Genomic DNA, 22,238 nt, shown 5'->3' with positions numbered 1-22,238 from the left:
GGCTGTTATTATTTTATAATGTATCATGTTCCATTTGTTTAATTTTCCAAGGCCTACCTAAAAGTGTAGGATCCTTTTCCAAACAATCTTTCGCACCATCGACAAATACCGGAAATACGTCAAATAAGATACAATTTAAGCATTTTTAATAATTAATTAATTACTTTCATGTACCCAATATTTGAGATTAGGAACGAAAAGAAGAAGAAGAAGAAGAAGAAAAAGTCATATTCGATTTGATTTTTGTGATTTTTTTTAGGATTTTGGATCATAATGTCAAACCTAGCCCCCTGGTGGAGAAGGATTCAACTAAATTAACTATATTCTAACTGATTCTTGTTGCCCAAGGAATGCTCTTTTCAACGATACCAAATTTGTTACAATCGGTCAAACGGTTAAGAAGTTAAAGCAGGTTATTGCAAAAACAATTGAACGCACCACGCCATCTTTGTTTTTAAAATACCTGAGTTTTTGTTTTTACGAAAATGATAGATAAACTGGTTCTCTTCAAAAATGTGAAAAAAGAATTTTTAGTTTATTATGCGAAATTTTCAGAAAATGCAATTTTAAAATTTAAGATAGCAGTTACGCCCTCTGGTGGTCATTTTTAAAACTTGAAAATATTTTCCAGCGATTCTTCACAGGATTCTTCATAACCGATTTACCCAATAATTTTTTTACCCCTCATCATACGACGAACGGTTCCCGAGACGTGGCCGAGGAACAGTCTTATTGGGTCACCCGGTACGTAGTTAGAATGCTATGTAACTTTTCGCGTGTATTTTATATTTTAACCATTCGCAGGAAGGTGACTTCATAATCCAGTTATGATGTTTGTTATCTGCTTGTGCGCTGAGTGTGGGGGGGGGGGAGGGTTTTATGTGGGGACGTAAAATATTTATAGGATTGGTCCTTGTCTTGCCATAATCTTTCATTAATTATTAACTGATGATGCCTTTGTTGAAAAATAGCGTAATTGGTGTTCGAGTTAAAATAAATTGCCTAAATACCAAGACCGCTGAATATTTATATTAGAATACCCCTGTATTCTCTCGACAAGTTATATTCTACCCATGTGTATTCTCCGTACCGTGAACCCTTGGTGTGAATGTTGGCCTCGGTTACATAACACTCATACACTTTTTTCCTGAAAGATGGTGATACAATGTTTTAAATATCGGTGCAGTCATCATTATGAGGGAAATAAGATTCCCCCATGTTGTCGTACAGGTTGAAAACTATTACAATGTAAAATTGTAAAATGCAAATTGGAAAGAAAGCAAGAAACTAAGGGCGTACATACCCAGGAAGGTTTTCAGTAGGCCTTTCTCCTTCCTTGTAATCAATAAAGTCCCTAGAGTTACCTTCGTGTGTTTATGAGAGGGCAACCTTGGATTGAATTTAGATTTGATTGTTTTCTGTTATTACTTATAAACTGAAATTAAAGTAGGACGTCAAAAATTGAGTGCACCTGTATGCAAGGCTATCTTTCATATTTGTGACCGGATTTTTACGATTTTAATAGAAGTTGCATCTTTAAAATGGGAAATGAATCCAAGTGGAAATGCGCTTTTTATAAATCTCTAACGATTACTTTTTTAACCTGTTACATATTTGTTCATTTGCGACGTAAATCTGAAGCTGTTATCCATCAGGGGTATATCAGTATTATTTATTCTCACCCTGATACGGTTTTTACGAAAATCACATTCGTTATCTTTACCAAAGACGATAGCTACAGAGTTTGTAGGGTTTAGTCTAAGACTATGTGGATTAAATACGCGCGAGATCTAATGTATATTTGAATGTATATTTACAGTATAGACATTAAATAATAAAATGGTGCTACAATGGATCCCTGAGGAACTCCTCGTGATAAAACCTTTAGCTCAGATTTTTTACCTGAAACGTTTACATATTGTGAATGGTAACTAGATAGTAAATAAACTGCACTGGTGCCAAAGCCTATATACCTCAGGATCGATTGTGTCAAACGCTTTAGTGAGTCAAGTAATGTCAGAATAAAAACTTTATCTTCGTCCTTAGCTTTTAGTAAATCGTCAACAATATTCAAGAGAGAAGTAGTGCAACTATATCCTTGTCTAAAACCGGACTGAACAGGACGGATTATGTTATTACATAGTAAAAATCTATTAATTTGGTTAAACATAATTTTCTCAAAAACTTTACACCAGGTAGGAAGAATACTGACTGGTTTAAAGTCTTCTGGTGGATATTTTTGGGAGTCGGTGTTATTGAAGCCACTTTCGACGCGTTTGGGAATTTGCTACCAAATTCAAAAAGACAGAACTAAATATATTGAAAACTGTAGGAATAGTTAAGGCCTCGGACGGACAGACGGAGAAAGTGACTGCAATATCGTACCCAACTTCATTGGAAAATTTACTAAAAAGTTTTTACAATCACGGACCGTTAGTATTATAATTACTATTATGTTAGCACTACGAGTATAACGAGTTTAATTTAATTGTGGGATTTTTCCTCGGATTCAGATCACTTTATTTGATGTAGCTAATTAATTGAACCACAACGTGCTTTTAGCTATGCCACGCCAACCCAGTTTCTCATAAATTATTACCATACAACGTGATAGTTCATAATGGAACACGCCGATACTTATTCTTCTTGTAGGTAACGATGCGCCCTCATTGCCAAGCACTCCTTTTGAGAGTACCTAATGAAAGCAGCCACCTTGTTTAGTTCTGCTATTTGCGCGCTTTGTAATATTCTCCCAAACCAGTAGATCAATTACTTGCACAATTCGTAACACTTAGTTTCAAAGAGCATGATTACAAATGGGATACTAATTCCTGATATCCTCCTTACGTAGGTATTTACTAAAATATGTATTAGGCAAAAATCTTGGTCGTGTAGACCTTATAGTAAGGGTTGGATATCCCGTACTAATCTCGCTTAGCATGAATATTCATGGTTGCACTTCTGATGTGAATATTCATGCTTGATGAGAGAAAAATAATCATCAGCACACTGTCGTATCCTCGTCGTTGCAGGATGCTATTAAATGCACTGAAGCGTAGCGCTAACTCAAAAAAGAAGTTTCAACTGACGAATTGAGAGACTGTTACTAAGCTCAGGAGACATCATAACCTTTGCATTCATTCACGTGGACGTAATTTCCAAATCAACAAATTTATTTACATCGCGCTACGAAACTCAAACTGGGATTGTATTGTAGTAGGTCGAGGCTAATTTTTATTAGGCAAACAAAGATTAACGAACATTTCGCTGATATCTGCAATGAAGCATTCAGGGAATGATTACGATCGGTTACGTGATAAATAAATTGTATTGTAATGTCAGCTTTAGTTTCCCAGCATTTCAATTTTGGTGTACTATAAAAATAAAAGCCGAATAATACGTATGCGCCGTATTCATAACTCGAGGCAACCGCTATGCATCCATCAAAATCGATTTTCGCCATAAAAAAGGCCATCTGTAATTGACACATAAATATTTCACAAGCGCTTTACAATATAGTGCACAACAAGCTAAACGCGAGCATCGAAAGCACAATTAAATTTAATGATTAAAAAATTAAATTTCATCCCTTTGAACTTTTATAATTGACGGTTCGAGACGTGATAGGGTGAGTTTAATTTATTTTTCTAATTATACTTGATCGAAGGTTTCTTTTTTACTTCGGACGGGACTCGCACTCTCTATTGATTTCCTTTGTTTTATTAAATTTACGGCATTATCGCAGACTTTCCGCTCAATTATAAGCTTTCTCGAATCGCTTTACTTTGTGCCTTGTTCTTACAGGTGCACGACTCACACGCATCCTTTGAAATCTTTATTTTGCGTAACATTAAATGCAACAACTTGAACTTGACTGGTACAATTTTTTCCAAGGAATAGACTTTTTGTTTTCATTTAGAACAAATGTATTTATTTATTTAATTCATGTACATATGTAAACTGCAAAGATGGTGAAACAATACTAAGCATATTGTTGTCAAGGTTGATTTATAAGCATTTCCTACATACTAACGTCATTAACGTAGATTAAATATGTGATATAAATAGCATGTAAACGCTTATAATAAATATTATCAATTAACAATCCTCGAACAGTCGATAACGTATCGTGTTTGAGTTATATGGAAATCCCCGAGCGAATTTTATCTCCTGTAACATTTGCTTGGGTGAGCATACGTAGTTACAACTCTAACGCTACACTGCTTAAACAAAATTGAAATCGTCAGACCTCTGATTCGAATCACCTGGTCGCAAATAAAGAGAACATCTAAATTTATTCACATATACTGGTGTGTAAACAGCAGGGGAGTCTCGTTTCTCTAGGTTGAAATAATGCCGAAGATGAGAACGAGCCACCCTGTATAGTTAGAAAGTTTATTGCTGCACAATGTTGTCATTTATTTTGTTTAGGACATGAGGGAAATGTTGTCAGATGGACATTATTGTAATGTTTAGTGTTTTTAGGACTGAAAATTGGGAATTTGAATAAGTAAGTTAAGGAAAGGAAACATTTAATTGGAAACGACGCAAGAAAGAAATCTTAACTCGTTGCGTATAAAAGTTCGTCGTCGGTTATTAGCGAGGAGGAAAATGAAAGTGGAGGTGTCAATCGCTTAAATAAGTAATGAAAATTAACGTCCAAGTTTTTGGTCCAATGTATAAAAGTATCACTTTGTTAAAGAATTTTCAATTTCAATCTCAAGTTCGTCGGATGATTCGTTGGAAGTTAGTGTCAAATAAAACAAAACAAATTTGAATTTGTTAAAACCATAAGATTGTCGTGAAAGTGAAGTTTCGTTTTTAACTGCGATCCTTTGGACCAATTTAAACATGAATTTTTTGGACAGATTGTAAGTATTCACTTTTTTATTTCACGAAATCTCTTGAATTCATTTATTTGTTTCGTTACGTCCGTTCTGTGATGCGAATTGTGTACAAAAAGGCTTTATGTTTGCCTTAAACATATCTATTACGGAGTTTTGTAATTATGTTAATTTTGTTTGATAATAAATTTTTGGTACTTCCAAGACTAAAGTGACAACTTCACTCCGCTATGACAAGTACTGAAGTGTCACTTTTTGTCCCGCCGGGATTAAATTTGGAAGAAAATCCCGGAAGGATAAAATTACTAACGAGGCAATTTCAGTAGGTTGTTCCACATTTTGTATGCGGCACCACTTCTTAAACGTATCGTACTGCTGCTCATATACTTTTTTGGATTTCGGTGGTATCAATTCTTTACCTAGTTTGGCTGCTTTTGATCAATATCAAATACACCTTTGTCACCCACCACCAAAATTGTGACACTAGCAATGACAGTTTCCAATTTATTTTTGTTACCATAGCATAGGGTTTGTCGTACCAACGCAACGTTCCTATGGTAACTTGTTAAGCAGCGATTTTTTGAAAGAACGCGTAAGTTCTCTAACTCCATACAGATTAAGTGTTTCAGTTTTGGAAGTACGAAAAATATCGTATATACCTTGCGACTGAAGTAGTGGTCTTAATCCCTCAGGTAAATTATGGCCCTCCCTTCGGTCGGGCCATAAACTTTACCTTCGGGATTAAAAGTACTACTTCAGTCCCGCGGTATATAATATACTATTTTAATCTCGGGTTGCATTATACGGGTCACTCTGTAATTGGGCGAAAGCCTAGTTGAGGGCCCAGAACATTGAATAAATAAATCCACTTTACTAATAATATACCACCATAAAAATAAATTGAACCAAGGGAGAGAATTTCCGTTATCTAGTAATAAATTCAAAACAAAAATTACTCTTCTCTAGCAGGGTCCACGCATGTATACAATTTAATTCCTTTTTCCATGTTTTAAACCGATTAAAGCAAATGAATAAATATTTAATAGAATTCACTTACTATTTAAAAGATAAAAATCCAAATTTCCGACACAAATTAAAATACAAGAAAATGATTACCTTAGTTGTACAGCAACACTAAGAAGTAAGGACTACCCTTTGGTTGTTCAAACTCAAAGTACCTACTGATTGTCGTTATAGTGCAGCGGAGAGAGCCGCGAAATCGTTCAAAAAATTTTTTCGGAGTAGAAAGAATTGGGACCCACACCATTTGGTTCAGAAATGTTTGAACCTTCAGAATCTCGCTTTACGACATTTTCCCGTGGTCCTGACAAAAGTTATAGGCCGCTAAAGTTGAAATTTACTCATTTTCGCGCGCGCGACTAGACCACCGAAAGTATTTATTTTCTATAGCTCATTCGATGCTCCAAAGCATTGTGATTATTTTATTTTCTATAACATTACCGTGAATTTTTCATAATAAAAAAGTTACGGTCATTTAAGTAAAAACCTACCGACCTCGCCGAGTCGGTAATCGCGAGTGAGACGGAGAGGGAAGAATAGTCAGCAGCGTTCGCTAAACAAGGAGCGATGCGTAAGAGATTTTACTTTACTAAGAAATTTCTCTCCGAATACCAAAACTAGCTATTTAGGCCGTTTAGTTTACAAATGCATTCTGCCGAGTTGCATTGTAAAATCTCAAACAATTCATTAACTCCATGTATCTCAGTTCTTTGGTGAAATATATAGGTACAAATAGGTACCTTTCCCTGTAAATTTTGGGGGTTACTCCACATCAGCTATCTCTTGTGCTGTGCTGTATATTGCAAGATCAGCAGTAACAACGGTATGATTTTGTCCCAAAGATTCAGGCTTGTTTTTTGATTTCACTAGACGATTCATTCATTCATGCATTCATTCATTTTTATTTAATTCCTTCGACAAATAACATTTGTATGGAACAAGTCAATATAACATTAATTAAACAAACGAACAGTTAAACAAACAAACAATTAAATATTGGAAGATATAAAATATTCTTGTATGTTGTAGAAACACCCATTGACTAGATAATCGTACAATTTCTTTTTAAATTTTTTCCATGTAAGGCAAGTTCGATGGTTAGGATGGTATTGTAACTCGCTGGTGGAGAATTCAAAAACGGCATAGGTATATTATATTGAATGGTAGATACCAGAACTTACTTAGGGGGATTATCAGCAGGTACTTAGGCTGTTAAAGTCAGTTATCTGGTCGTTATCTAGTGATAGCTAAACGAGGAATTTGGATTTCTTCTGTCGATGTATCTCGCTTTTGAAAAAAGACTGTGCGTTGAATTTTTTTCGTCTGTTTCCACAGAATATGGCCTACTTATTCTTATTCTGTGACTGTTTCCTCATTGATGTCGAAGTTGCTCGCTGTGATGGATTCTGGATTCTGGACACCCTTAGCAGAACATGTAATATTGACGTTTACTGTACTTGTTATGCCACTGTCGGAGAACATTTTCTGACCCGAAAGACCAATTTGCAAATGAGTGTAACTTTTGTTTGAAAAATGACCTTAAAAAAACTGTTCAATAATTTTGTTCCGTAAGTATGTACCTAGACAACAAACTTCGTGGAATTTTGTCAATTTTCGTTGTCCAGCCAAGAATTGCAGTGGAATTATTTTTTTCGAATTTTAAAAAACTAATTTCAGATTCAAAAACCACCAGATACCAAATTTCGTCGAAATCAACATTTTTTCGCACCCCTATTGAGGGGTGTGTCCTTTTGCGGTAGGAATTTTCAAAAATTATTTGCAAAACCGGAAAGGGCATACAGCAAAACCTATTCAAAGACTTACCACCAGTCTCTGTAACTGTTGCTGAGAAAAAAAGAAACTTTACCACTTTTTTGAGGGTGGCTCCTAAACGAATACATGGATTTTTTTTTTTGGTGTTTGGATCCATCGTTCCTCGAAATGGGGGTTGAAATATATTGTGTGATCAAAACTCTCTAAACCTTCCCCATATAGTTTTTATTCGTTGAAGTTTTTAAAAATAAAAGCGACTATAGCTTCGGCGTACTGCCATCATCAGGTGATGTGAAATTTAACAGGAAAACGGTAAGTTACAAACGTTGAAGACGAATAAGACGAACATGTTGTTTTTTAATTATTAACTGGCCGAAGCCAAGTGAAAAAACCTGAAGGGTGGTTAAACCGGAAAGGTTGTTCTAAGTTTCAAAACGAATTATTATCAAGCCTTGTTAAGAAGACAACCAACCGGAGGGTTGAATTATTACATTAAAAGTTGAAAGTTGAATTTAACACATTTCAAAAGAACCGGGGGGAAAAAATAAACTCATAAAAGTTTTGAAACTATTGAGATGACTACATATTTAAATTATTTAAGTTAAGTTTAAATTCGAGATCATGCAGACGGCATGTCTAGAAATGATTAACCACCAGGTTTACCTATCACTAGATAACGACCAGATAACTGACTTTAACAGCCTAAGTACCTGCTGATAATCCTCCTAAGTAAGTTCCGGTATCTACCATTCAATATAATATACCTATGCCGTTTTTGAATTCTCCACCAGCGAGCTACAATACCATCCTAACCATCGTCTAGTGAAATCAAAAAACAAGCCTGAATCTTTGGGACAAAATCATACCGTTGTTACTGCTGATCTTGCAATATACAGCACAGCACAAGAGATACCTGATGTGGAGTAACCCCCAAAATTTACAGGGAAAGGTACCTATTTGTACCTATATATTTCACCAAAGAACTGAGATACATGGAGTTAATGAATTGTTTGAGATTTTACAATGCAACTCGGCGGAATGCATTTGTAAACTAAACGGCCTAAATAGCTAGTTTTGGTATTCGGAGAGAAATTTCTTAGTAAAGTAAAATCTCTTACGCATCGCTCCTTGTTTAGCGAACGCTGCTGACTATCCTTCCCTCTCCGTCTCACTCGCGATTACCGACTCGGCGAGGTCGGTAGGTTTTTACTTAAATGACCGTAACTTTTTTATTATGAAAAATTCACGGTAATGTTATAGAAAATAAAATAATCACAATGCTTTGGAGCATCGAATGAGCTATAAATATTGGAAATCGATATCGTGAAATAAAAAGTTATGAGAGTTCAAAGTGCGCACTTTTCATCTGCTACACAAATTTTGGAAGTTGACGGTCATTTTTCTAAAAACTGTGCATAACAAGGTAGGTAAATATGAATGCTTTAGATTCTGCTATAAATGTACTTTCATTTTACAAAAGGAATTATTGATGTATATCGCTTAGTTGCTGAGAAAATAAATACTTTCGGTGGTCTAGTCGCGCGCGCGAAAATGAGTAAATTTCAACTTTAGCGGCCTATAACTTTTGTCAGGACCACGGGAAAATGTCGTAAAGCGAGATTCTGAAGGTTCAAACAATTCTGAACAAAATGGTGTGGGTCCCAATTCTTTCTACTCCGAAAAAAAAAATACCTCAAATAAGCGAGTTAGCGCCGGCTCTCCGCTGCACTATTAGGTGGATCCAAATGGTTGAACAGGACGGTCGATACGTGGTGAAAAGTTTCAATAATCTGGCAATTTGAGCGTTACGTGAGGCAGTGGGAAGGTGACACGAGCGCGTTGAATTTTTTTTAATTTCGAAGGAAATTATTTAAGAGTAACAGAAGTAGTATTAACCTGCCGATCTCCACGCGCTAAAGTGGAACAAATCGTCAATAAAGTTCATCTCAGTTGACTGAGATCATAGGTGGTCGTGTCATAAATTATACGTACAACGCTCTGAATATCTGACGCGCTCGAATAAATCCCGTTTTCTAGCCTTCCGTACAGCCCCCCCCCCTTCCATGCCATCCGACAGGCTAACATACCTCCAATATCAGAAACATGTGGGGTATATGCAATATCAATATCTGACGCGTTTGCGTATTTTCTTGTGATTATTTTTTTTGTAAATTATTAAAAAAAGTGTAGACGCACCCCCCGCCGGTGGAGGAATGCACATCTTATACAGAAAAACTTGGTTTGGCAGGGGCTGATGTGCGTACTTGGTGGAAGGAAGAGAATTGTTAAAGATATTCAAAATAGTGCCCCTAAAATCCTTGCTTTATTTAGTTTCTTTGTGTGTTTCTTTTAAATTCATATACGTAAGATCTAACATCATTTCTTACTTGCTATCTTCGTTTCAGAGTTTATTTTGTTTTAAAGTGATTTTATTGTTAATTCGAGTACTACTATCTTATTCTATTTCCAAGTTAAACGACGTGGTTTCAGATAATGTAAAGAACATTTGCTTCCGTGGAACTCAGAATTGGGTAAGTCAATATTTAATCCTAATTTGTTGGGAGACCTTGTTTGGAGAAACGTTATGTGACTGTACGTTTGTTTTGTCCTTCTTTGTGGTGTAGTTTTCTGATTTACGTTTTAAAAACGCAATTATTAGGGTAAGTTTCAAAATTAATCCCATTGGATTGAAATGAAAAAGGAAAAGGCTGACTTTTCAAATTTATATGAAATATCTTGTTACTCAGCGAACTTCGCCCGTTGGATGTATACCCAAATAAAGACGTTACTATTATTAATATTACCTAATTTATATTATGATTTATATGAAATAAATTCTGGAAGAAACTTTGACGCGGTTGCCGCTTTGGTATTAGATATTAAATAACTTGGAAAACTTTGATTGCAATAGCATTTTTACGTTCTTGCATAAGCTGCTAGCATTAAAATTTGTAATTTACACAGCTACAAAACTCTTCAAATTCGGTTTTGTCAAGGGAAATTTACGACCGCAGGTTTAGGAGAAAGGTTCCCATAGTCGACCTGATCGAATATTTGTTTACGACCGATCGACCTCCATACGTCACGAGATATAACTTATTTTATAGACTACATTTTATGTCGTGATGGAGTGGATTTTGAATATTCCATGTAGAAGCAAATGTAATTCCGATGGGATGACAGTGAAGGAAACGTTACTTCAATTGACTATAAATAAATTTACGTCTAAGCTAAAAATTGACGTTTAGTGGTAATATCGTATTGTTGGACCGACTCCAATTGCGAGCATCTGCGTTTATTGTAGTTTGTCTGGTTAAATACATGTCTGTATTCATTTGTTAAATCCATTGACTACATCTTGAGATTCGCAGTAGATCATTAATATAAACAGCTCCTCTCGGAAATAATTACATTTCAATCGTTAAACAGCTTTTTGAAAACATCAGTCAGAAAATATAAACTTGTCAGTCCGCTCAAGTTAAACTAAATAAGTGTGAAACTATGATGAAAAGAGAAATTTATTATGCTGGCGAGGTTCAGCATCATTTATTTAAACTATACACGACACGAAAATATTTTCAAGATGGCGGAACTTCCGCTTAGACCGGAAGTCAGCACTAACTTACGAGATACAACAAATCGCATATGATTTTCAGTAGGGAACATTTTTGACACTGCTCGCATCCCGTTCATTTCAATAGAACTGATCCTTGAACTCATACCAATCGATTGGACAAGGTTTGACATCGCCGTCTGTCTTTTCGTTCTTAAGTTAGACAAGGAACAGACGGACAGACAGCTGTTTTAACTGTAAGAGGTGGCAGCAATCGGTCCGTTTCGTTGGTTAAAGTCCTTCCAAAATGTTATGAAATACTCGGCAGCCATGTTTACAGTAACAGTATTTTATCTCCCAAGTAATTCACAAATACTAAATAAAGAATGTACCCCTTTAAATAATGTAAGGCCAAGCTAGGTATTCCTACCATGATAAATTGGCTTACTCTCCAGATCTCACAGTAAGAGGCAAATGTGCAAAAATGCAAGTCTGTGAACCTACTACAGTTCTTAACTAGTACTCGGTTAAAATAAAATCTGGAATTTCGCATTCTGTGTCGGAAAAGCATTCAAATGCGCACGCTGACAGGTTACAGGTTTCCAGTCTTTTTCATACACATAAAATAAACTCAAACTAAAGTTATGGGTGGGGTGACAGTAGTATGTACAATGAATTGGGTACGAACAACATGAGTCCAAAAAAATACATATACACTGTGTCCAAGATAAGGATGTCTATCAAGAGGATCTCCGTAGCTATAGACAATGGTTACATTAGGGAAAGTTGCGCAATTAAACAGTCTTAATTGGCCTTATCTACTTCAAACTTCAGCTTCAGCGTGAGGTGAGAAATGCGGAATTGGTATATCTGAGATGCACCTGGGAATTGACTTAGTACCTTAGCTTTTATTTAATTGGTAGTACAAAATGAAGAAAAAGAATCAGGAAGTAAGGATGGCCGTGTTTCTTGAATAAGGAACCATTCTGCGAGTGGTGGTTAATGAGTAGGGGATCCTCACGGAAAGATTTTTGGGATTCAGTCTTGGACAACTAGATAGTTAGTACGTGGTCTAACATATTATCTTTATTTCGAGCACTAGAAGCGAGATTGTTTCCGGTTTAGCGTTACCAGAGCAACCAGTACGCGATAAAAAGAAAAAGGAAACTAGTTTTCAGGGAGGTTCGAACATAAAAAGAACCCTGTGGTGATTACGAGTGTTTGACTTTTTAACTCTTAAAAATGAAAAATGGTTACAGGGGGATTTCTCCTTTCTGAGATAATATAAATAAAAACGTTCCAATTTCCTGTAACACTCGTCACCGTTAAGTACTCGCCCAGAGAAGATTTGGATCATTTGAAAATTCACCGGAGCAGTTGTTCCGACGGCAAAGTTGTAGTTCCGTTTCCATTACCACTGTGAGGAGGGTTGTCTCTAGCCTAACTATGTATCAACATCGTTCTCTTCAAAAAGTCTTATATGAGGTACTGTTATTCCATTTATGTAATATCCGCCATACCCATCCCCATACGATTTTCAGTAGGGGAATTTTTAACACCAAGCCCGCATTCGGAAAGAAGATTTCTAATCCGGCTCATATTCAATAGCACTGATCCTTGAACTTGTAGACATCCATTGGCGAAAGATTTTGAACCATAAAGTGAACCAACACCATTTGCGGAACACACAATAGCTCTTTTGGCTAAAGTGTACCTAATAAAAATTGTGTCCGTCTGACAGTAGATTAGAGAGCTCTCAATTCCAGCACACGTGGTGACAGATATCCGATTGCCACGATAGATGAACTACACGCTGCGAAGAAGTCAAACTACATGACCACACTCCATCTTAGAAGTGAATAATATCTTAATCTAAAAAATCTTTTCGGAACTTTTCGATACACAAGAATGTCGTTCGGACTAGAGATCTAGAATGACTTGAAAAACCTTAGTGTTTAAAAAAGTGTTCGAAATTTTGGAATTATTTCGGAAATGTGTAGGAAACACATTGAGATGGCATTGTCAAATATTTTGGAAATGTTTAAGAAATTTTGCAGCAGGTTTGCGATTTTATAATGTCGATCTTTTGCTTTACACCAAATTTCATACATCCTAAGGATACGAAAACTCAATAACCGACGTTGTGATCGGTTTGGATATTGAAATACGAAATAATAAACTTTTAGAATACCACGATATTGCTCCAGTGAAGGTAATGTTTATTATAGACCCGAATAAATAACAGGCGCAAAGCGTGTGTGTGTTGAGCACTTTATATTTGCGTAAAGAAATTGCAAGACGTAATATTCCAATTATTTATTTTCGGCAACGAAAATATTATTTCAGACTGTTGGATTTATTTTCGTCAACCATTTACAATGATTTATAAATTTTACTGTCTACCTGTACATTTAGCGCTCTGGAACAGACGTATATTGCCGAAATTACGATTTCGGCATGGCACTTTAATTAATGACCATTTTGTTTATTGCATACAGCAAAGGAAACGTCAGACTAAGAAAACGTAATATAATCTCGCAAAAAAATGAGACTGTAAAGTTTAGATAAATGGTCCTATGTAGGTTCGCATTACCTTTACGAGGACCTTTAAGATGAAAGCATTATATTCTTAAACGCCTATTTATTTTTTTCAGATACAGACTTTGGCAAATGAAAGGTTATTTCGATCAAATTCATGACCTACATTACTTACGACTTTTCAGTCAACACTTCATCGCGCAAATGAGGAAATTATGGAAAATTCCTGACTTTATCGCTCGTATTTCGCTGAAAACTTTCGCAATGAGTTTCGTCAACGTTCGTAAAAAATCTATTTAAAGTATGTTTTTATAGTTGCAACTTACAGTCAGTCAATCGCCTAAATTCATTTTGGTTGATTTGAATTACCCTTCCAACTCGAATTTTGTATGTACAAATTCAGCAATCATCAAAGTTTGTTTTTTTCCCAGAACTTGTGTACTTACATTGTATCCATACTATAAAACTTCCTTTTTATACGTAGATGGGGAGGAACTCCGCGTGTGCAGAATATTCTACACATTTTAAACAAAATTTTGATTGAACACAATTTTGATTTTGATTTAAAACGTTCCATCTTTTAGACATTTACAACAGTGATACGGAAAATCGTAAGTGTCCTGAGTATCATCACAACTTAATTTCCAGTTTATTTAACCAAAACGATCATAAAATTTAAGCGCGCTTCTTGATCAAAATACACGCAGTTACCGAAAAAGGATTTTGGTCCTCGACTAACGGCTTTTGAGACTGATCGATCGTAGGATAGGGACATTAGGGCTAATGTGTTACGTGAGCTTTTTGATAATGTGGCATTTCGGTGGGAGAGCGGCGGAGAAAAACAAACGTCATTATAATCTAAGACTCCATGTTGGTGATAGGGTCATTCAAATAAATTTCCCCCAATCGGATGCAACAGTTCTCGGCTAAGTTAGCGCCAAAGTATATCGGGCCCCTTGTTATCTTTTAGCAAGTTTCCTCGTGAATGTTCGAGCTACAAAATATGGATGGGAGGTTTAGAGGCACTTAGCACGCAAAGGACTTAAAAACTTTTTAGTGAGTCGATTTTATTTTCGGGTTGGTTGGTCAGGGACATTGGAGGGTCCATTTTAGGGGTTTGTATCCACTTTTTGTTTTCGATTTCAGATACAATTCCCGGATCGCAGATCAGAGCCCTTCATATCTATGCTTGATTTCTTTAATTTTTTGTTGTGTGGGTTTCCTGTACGACTATCCTTTATGAACTCTTTTGGGAATTTTTGGGTTATACGTCCTGGGTTGAGTGGTTTTCATTGTAAGAAATCGGGGTGGGTTATGTCGGGGTTTAGGATCGGCCACCTGGATGAATGAAGCATGTTTCTGTGTTGGTGCGATTTGGAAAAACAGTCAATTTTTAACGTAGTGACGCGGGTATAGGAGATTACAGGGTTGCCAATTCTACTGCAATTGCAAACTTTAGTAATCAGTTGCTGTTGAACAAACAGTTAAAAAGTAACTGCTTGTACCTATTTGCATTTTAACATTTCCCTCTTTTTTGAACTTGGGTTTATTTTCACATCGATATGGCACAAACGACTGCAATCAAGTGATAAGACTTTGGCAACATTCTCGCTTATAGAAAGCCTGAATGTGAATTCCACTGTAACTAATTCATACTCGCATACTCTTACACACATATATTACATATTACATACATATAAACGGTTTAGGTTAATTTCTGTTAATATAAAGCCCGAGTTGTGCTTTTCAACTGCAAGCAGTAGTTAAATAAGTTGTTACGAGTTAGTCACGGCAGATTACGCTAAATGTACATTTCGCGTTCAAAGGAATGCATAATTAAAAGTTAGGCACATATAATTTTATAAGCAAAAGGGAAACATCGCCCCGTCTGTCTGACAATCAGAGGTAGATTAAAAAATTGTGCTTGAGAACCCAAACCAAGCAACCGACTAGTGGTTTGTGAATTATTATTATTATTATGAATTCAAACTGTACGCACGCATGAATACATATAGTACGCAGTGCGGTATATACGCTTTTATCATCTCACATACGTTTACTTCAGTAACGCATCACAAAATCGTTATATTCACGAATGAGCTAAAACTTCTACTTAATTCATTATAGGTACATGAATATTAATATATGAAACATAGCGAATTGTAGGTACGTACATTTGTTTGTTTTGCAATTTACCCTCTAACCTTTTGCTCACCAAAGCAGATAAAGAGGTATTAGTAAAATGAATGAATCTGAATCCATTTAGATTTACATCCATTAATTATTTAATGGGAAATGATTTTATAATGATACTTGTTAAGAGATATTAGTTACCGTATCAAAGTGCATTCTTAAAATATTAGGTAGGCAGTACTATATACTATACTATAAACTTTTACGTGTTCAGAGACAACTCTCCCCACCACTTAAATTAGATATCACAAAGAAAGTCGATATAGAAGATGCAACAGGCGACCCTTCCCGGTTCCGATGAAAAAGGTGGCCGATACGAAAAAAATCCGTGAAAGTTTCGAAAATACAGTACATGGAAAATGCGACAAGTCACATTCCCCTATTTCACCGACCGTAAGGGGCGCTCGATGCTAAATCTGTGGTCCATGCAAAAGGGGCAAGTATTGTCAAAAATGCTACCATTGAAGATGCAACAAACAACTTCCGCAATACGACATAAAGAGCGGCCATGCTAATTCATGGTCTATACGAGTAGAAAAACGGAGATTCGTGCCACATTCGTAATGGAACCTTCTCTATGGACGGCTCGTTTAAATAAAAACGTCCCTTATAAAACTTGCTTCTTAATATATTATTAAAATAAAGACAGTACTCGAGACCGTAAGTCCACGGGAAGGTGGTACTAGGGGATGTAATGTGTTGTAATTTATAGAACCAAAATCTGAAGGTTCATTTATGGCTACACTAACCGTTGCAGTAAAATTTTCTGTGGTTGACAGAAGCAAAATCGAGGATCTGGCCTCGATGTCAATTGTACTTAGTCTTTACAACTGCCTTAATACAGTTTAAAAGTAATTAACAGAACTCTACGAACCGTGAAATAATAAAATTAAAATAAAGTTTATTACAAAAGTAGCAAGCGAAAGAATTAATCTCTCCAGTAAAATTTAATATAAAAATAGCAGTTTTGGCAACTTAAATTCGATGACAAATAAATGGCCCAATTTTAATTAATCCCAATAAAGTGAAACGCAATGTTGCGATAACGTCTGCATTAATTTTGCCTGTCCCCGAACCCTGTATCTACGCATATCAGGCTACTTGCAAATAAATACTATATCTCTAATTCAATTAATTAACGAATTTACCTTATAGTGAGATATTCCGATAGTAGGCTCGCACTGAATATATGTAACCAATTCTTCTAACCTGCACATTTCTACTTAGTCGGTTTCGACAAAATTGCACCTTTTCTAACTATAATCGATGAATTCCATTCCATGAAAGGTTTTTAACTGACCATCCGAGCGCTTTTACAAGTTAAATATCCATTCCTTAAGAACAATATAAAACAATTAAACATTCTGGAAACGTACATTTTTCGCATTTATTACTTTAGTCGCATAATCGAATTCTGTGACCCCACGTCATAAATTATTATAGCTTGTGTTTAAAATCGTAGGCACTATGTTTTGTTAAAAAAAACCGGTTTATACGGAAAAGAGTATGACGTATATTAGTAATAACGAGGGTCTAATACATAAATGGGCGTGTAAAATAAATTTCGTCTACGAAAGTTACAAAGCGCATACGCATTTGTTATTTCCATTTTAAAATTCCAGTTAAGAGTTAAAGATTCTTACTGCTTATAATTATCACTTAACAAGTATCTATAAAGTGAATCACTTCGGTACCTACACTCCTGGAAACTTTTTGGAAATTTAAATTGGAAACTCACAGATTCTTGAAAATCGAAAATCTTTTAAAGGTTTTAACCAAGAGCCTTTACAAGGCTTTTGTAAGGCTCTTGAAGCACCTGAATAGGCCCATAAGACACCTGAAAGGTTTCAAAGGTGTTAAAGGCTCGGTCTCCGGCTCGTTTTTTAAAGAGCGGAGATTTAACGATTTTAAAAGTTTCTCGTAAAACCTTGACAGCTCATAGCAAACATTTGGGATCATTAAAATCACACAAAATCTTTAAACGGCTGGTTAGAAATAATAAATGTAGGCCATTTTGAAGACATCTAGTGTTTAAAGGTTCTCTACAAAACTCTTAAACAGCCTTAAACTCCCAATGTTCTAAAGGCTCGGCTTTTGAAGAGTGAGGGATTCCGGTAGACGTTATGGGATTCTTCTAAGCCCCTCGAGACTGCTTGCCACTCTTTAGAGATCTTTGAAAACCCATAAAATTGTTTAAAGTCTATTGGACAATTATAAAATAAATACTCTTTAAGCAAAGCTTCTGAAGACAAGCGTATTAAGGTTCAAAGGCTTTAGAATTCAAAAGCTAAGTAAAAGCGCACAAATCCTGCAGAAGACTAATTGATTTTTTAACTCTAAAATATTCTCAAGGGCGTTAAATGGCCCTGGAGTCCAAAACCTAAAAAAATGATCTCAAACCAGAACACTCCCTGGGGGCCTTGAATTAAAGGTTCTCTAAAGGCTATAAATGTCCATTTTAAAATTGAAGGTTTTGTACGCTTGTATAATTAAGCCCTTTAAGCCTGGTTTTTAAAGAGTGGAAGGCTCTTGGAAGCCCTTTGGGGTTCTTGGAAGCTCCTTTCAGGACTTTTAGGGAATGCTTGTGATCTTTAAATGCTCATAAAATCGAGTTTTATATGGACTTTACAAGGTAAATGTACTTATGGACTTTCAAAGGAACTCAAATAAACCAATTAAATGCCCTAAAAGCCTCTATTCACTTAACATTTGGAGTCCTAAAGACTGTCCAAACACTCTAAAAACCTTTAGGATGCTTATTGGTGCTTTTGAAAACTGTTTGATTTCTCTTGAAGCACTTAAGTCTGCAGTGCAGGACGAAGGCACGAATCTTAAAAAAATATGGAAAATCTTAAGGAATCTAAATAATCTAATAATGAAAATTTCGATTAGCGCTGCGCTAGATTTGGGAAAAACTCTAGGAAACATTTAGCAGATATGAATGATCGATAAATAAACTTAAACTATTAACCCTCTCGTACAGATTGAGATTTGCTAATTAGTACCATTTGTCTAACTAAACATATACAATTAATGCATATTCAGAAACTAAACGTTGATAAAACTGAAGATATAATTAACGAAACGCTTCGTTTGGTCCCATTATGTGGGTATTATCGCTATAATACACGCGTCTGTGAACGGCGGCGTCTCTCTAATTTCCCTAACTTCAAATTTCCGGAGTCACCCCGTTATCGATTAAGTTTCAACATTAATTTGCATTCAGAAGGAAAAAGTCGTTATTAATTTCACGTGACACACAAACATACGAGTGAAAAAAGACGGGGAGATATGGCGATTTGCGGTATTTGCTCGGTTGTGCTTTAATTAGACGCTCACCCCATCATTCCATTAACTTAATTGGTTGACGACATATATGCGAAAGTCACGGTTTATTTGGTCTCTTTCGTCTAATAAAATAATTGTACTTTATTACCGAAAAGCGCTGTCGTGCGGTATTGCGGATATAATATTAACTACTGCTTTTACACAGTGGATTTACACATCGATATTTATTAAGACGTAGACATAGGGATTTATGTGTATTGTTCTTCTCTATCTACTTTTAAAAGACAACATCTCTTCTGAAGGGCGTCAGACAACGAAAATGGAGACAAAAACCACGAAATTTGTTGTGTACATACTTGATGAGTTAAGGAACAAAATTATCGACCGTTTTTTAAAATCACTTTTCAAACAAAAGTTTTTACTTATTTGAAGTCTGGGCCTTCGGGTTACAAAGTGTCCCCCGCCTACTAGTGAGTGATCTAATTTCGCATTAATTTATTGAAAATGTCGCAAATAACAAAAAAAGAAATTATAAATATCGCTTTCGGACAAAGCCTCGGTCACTTCAAAAACTTGTTTACAACGCAACGGTTGCTAAAATCTCAAATAGCACAGCTAATCTGAAAGATACAATGCAAATGAATCTTCATAGTAAGGAAGTAATCGTAGACAAAATTGGAATCGGTAAAATCAAATGTTCGGCAAAAACAAAGTACGCAGTATCTCGTATAACGGAGCGATATACAACAGTAATGTTCTCCAAGGTTTCGTTAATATACTTGCGGTTAGAATTCATGAACAGTTATCGAAGTGTAGGTCAACAAACTTCGTGTATAATTAGGTTGCAGGTACTATTGGTGGAATTGAAGTAAAATTGTCGCAGCCGGTAATGTAGAAACCCATATATGGCGTTCTCCATTTAATCAAAATGGCGGGGGACTTCCCCCAATGACTTTTCCTTGCGCAATATTGAGAAAATCCAAAATTCGGCGATTTCCAGTCAGAAATATCGATGTACAAAGCACAATCCGGTAGGTAATAATTAAGACAAGAGGAAAACGTAAGAACGCTAAAAAATGATTATTTAAAGTCAAAAGTAATGAGTAATGAGTTTTGTTACATACATACATAAAACGGCCTAAAAAAACTTGTAAAATATGTCCGCAAATGCGTCAGAGAAGTATCAAGTAACTAATAATAATAATCCTTATTGTTCAAACAGGTGTAAAACAAACCTAGAATAGGCGTGTATGTCCTACAAGTAATCATCGAATCTCGTCTTTCCATAAAGAAGTGCGTGCGCCGATAGTAATTAAAGAAATCTCTTACGACCTCGGGCGGCGACACAAATAACTAGGTGAAAGAAATCTATAACACGAGAATACCAAACTATAGGTAATAAGAAATTTATACTAAGATAATAGCAAACCTATTACAGGAATTACCTACATCTAGAACTAGTGGATTACAAACGAAACACCTAGATGGCCTGAGAACATCAAGTAATAATTGAACCGATCCATCGCTGGTCCTGGTATCGAAGAAGCTATAAGAGTAGCGGTAATGATGGAGATAAAACACTTAAAAGTTATACACCACTCAACCACATAACACGTGTGGTGCCAGGGCATTCAAGAAGATATTACTCTCGCAACAGTTTTTTTTTGCAAGTACATACGTATAAATTATGTTTGGACGGATGAGTATCATTGTAATTTTTGATTAAGGACCAGTGTGTTTTTCTAAATTGTGTAGTATTTCGTCGTGACGAATGATTTTTGGCGGGTTCTTAAAGGCGTTGGACAACTTATATTGGCTTTCGCTTGCACTTCGTTCTTTTCTTAGGCACCGTTTAAAGAACAGTTCCGTCCATCGCTGAAAATATCCATGTAGGTAATAGTTTGTAATAGTATTGTTTTTGGCGATTCACCAGATTTTTGGTGTATTTGTCGAAGTAATTTTGGAATCGAGTTTTTGCTCTTTTTGGAGGTTATAAATTGATTTCATTTAGAAGTAGCCGCCATTTGCTTAATCACTTTATTGCCTTATGTGCGTTCTAGCCCACTGCCAGTCGAAGATTGAAAGTGACTGTTGCCATCTAGAGATATATTAATTTTTGTGATATACGTTAATTCTTTTTAGGTTTCAAGTGTCCTACTTCAAGTGTTAATTTCTCGTTTTAATTTTAATTGTGAGTACCAGTTCTACGTCATAGTTCGAGCGTAATTTCAAGGTCAACTTTACGTCCATGCTAATTACGAGTTTGATTAACATTTATCTCTTATCAAAGTCACCTAGTCTGCCAGACGACTGACTGTACCATTTTGTGTGGAATGCGTATGCGAATCCAAGGTCAACCTGTAATATCGGCTAACCGGTTATAACAACGCTGGGAATGAAGATAAGTTAGCATAAGCTATTAATTTTAGAATTAAGCAAATTTATAATTATTGAATAATTCCTCTTCAAGGGTTATACCAAAATCGTAACAACCATGCTGAGAACCCCTTAGGGAGAGGAGAGTTCTCATCGATGTGCAAAATTCTTATAAAGCTGTTTCAACGTGTTCTTCCCGTGTGGTAACCTTCTCCCCTGCCTCAATGAATCGGCGAAGATCCGTATCTGACAGTACCTTGTTCTTCTGATACATCAAAACAGAAGGTAAGTGTCAGTTTCTTATTATTTTTACTATTACTCAAAAAAAGAAGACTTCTGCGAGGAAATATTTATTGTTCGTTATTTCTTCGCGAACTAAAGGTATTCATTCTGTTGCACACGTATTTAAAATTTGTTTGGACAATGGGAACCAAGATGAAAACGTATTTGTTGGGAAATAAATATACTTCATTAATACAGTAACTGCATATTATTATGGAGATTAAATTATAGCCCCACGGCAACCCTTTCTGTTATTATAAAAGATTACCACCGTGAATATTTTATGACCCGGAAACCCTCACAACGCGCATTTATAACAACTTCCATCTGCGGTTCCATATTTACGCCTGAAATGTGAGTTTTTTTAACAA

The 22,238-nt window shown here is 35.8% G+C and overlaps 1 long non-coding RNA gene across 1 annotated transcript; it reads left to right on the top strand.

Moving 5' to 3' along the window:
* Positions 1–4,250: 4,250 nt before the first annotated feature.
* On the top strand, positions 4,251–21,922 carry LOC116175406. The gene is made up of 5 exons (XR_004146308.1): positions 4,251–4,871; positions 20,432–20,604; positions 20,648–20,879; positions 20,937–21,098; positions 21,352–21,922. It is a non-coding gene; the product is annotated as an uncharacterized LOC116175406 (long non-coding RNA).
* The last annotated feature ends 316 nt before the right edge of the window (positions 21,923–22,238 follow it).

Source organism: Photinus pyralis, unplaced genomic scaffold (assembly GCF_008802855.1).
Source record: "Photinus pyralis isolate 1611_PpyrPB1 unplaced genomic scaffold, Ppyr1.3 Ppyr1.4_LG7, whole genome shotgun sequence".
Lineage (NCBI taxonomy): Eukaryota > Metazoa > Arthropoda > Insecta > Coleoptera > Lampyridae > Photinus > Photinus pyralis.
This window is presented reverse-complemented; position numbering and strand designations above follow the sequence as displayed.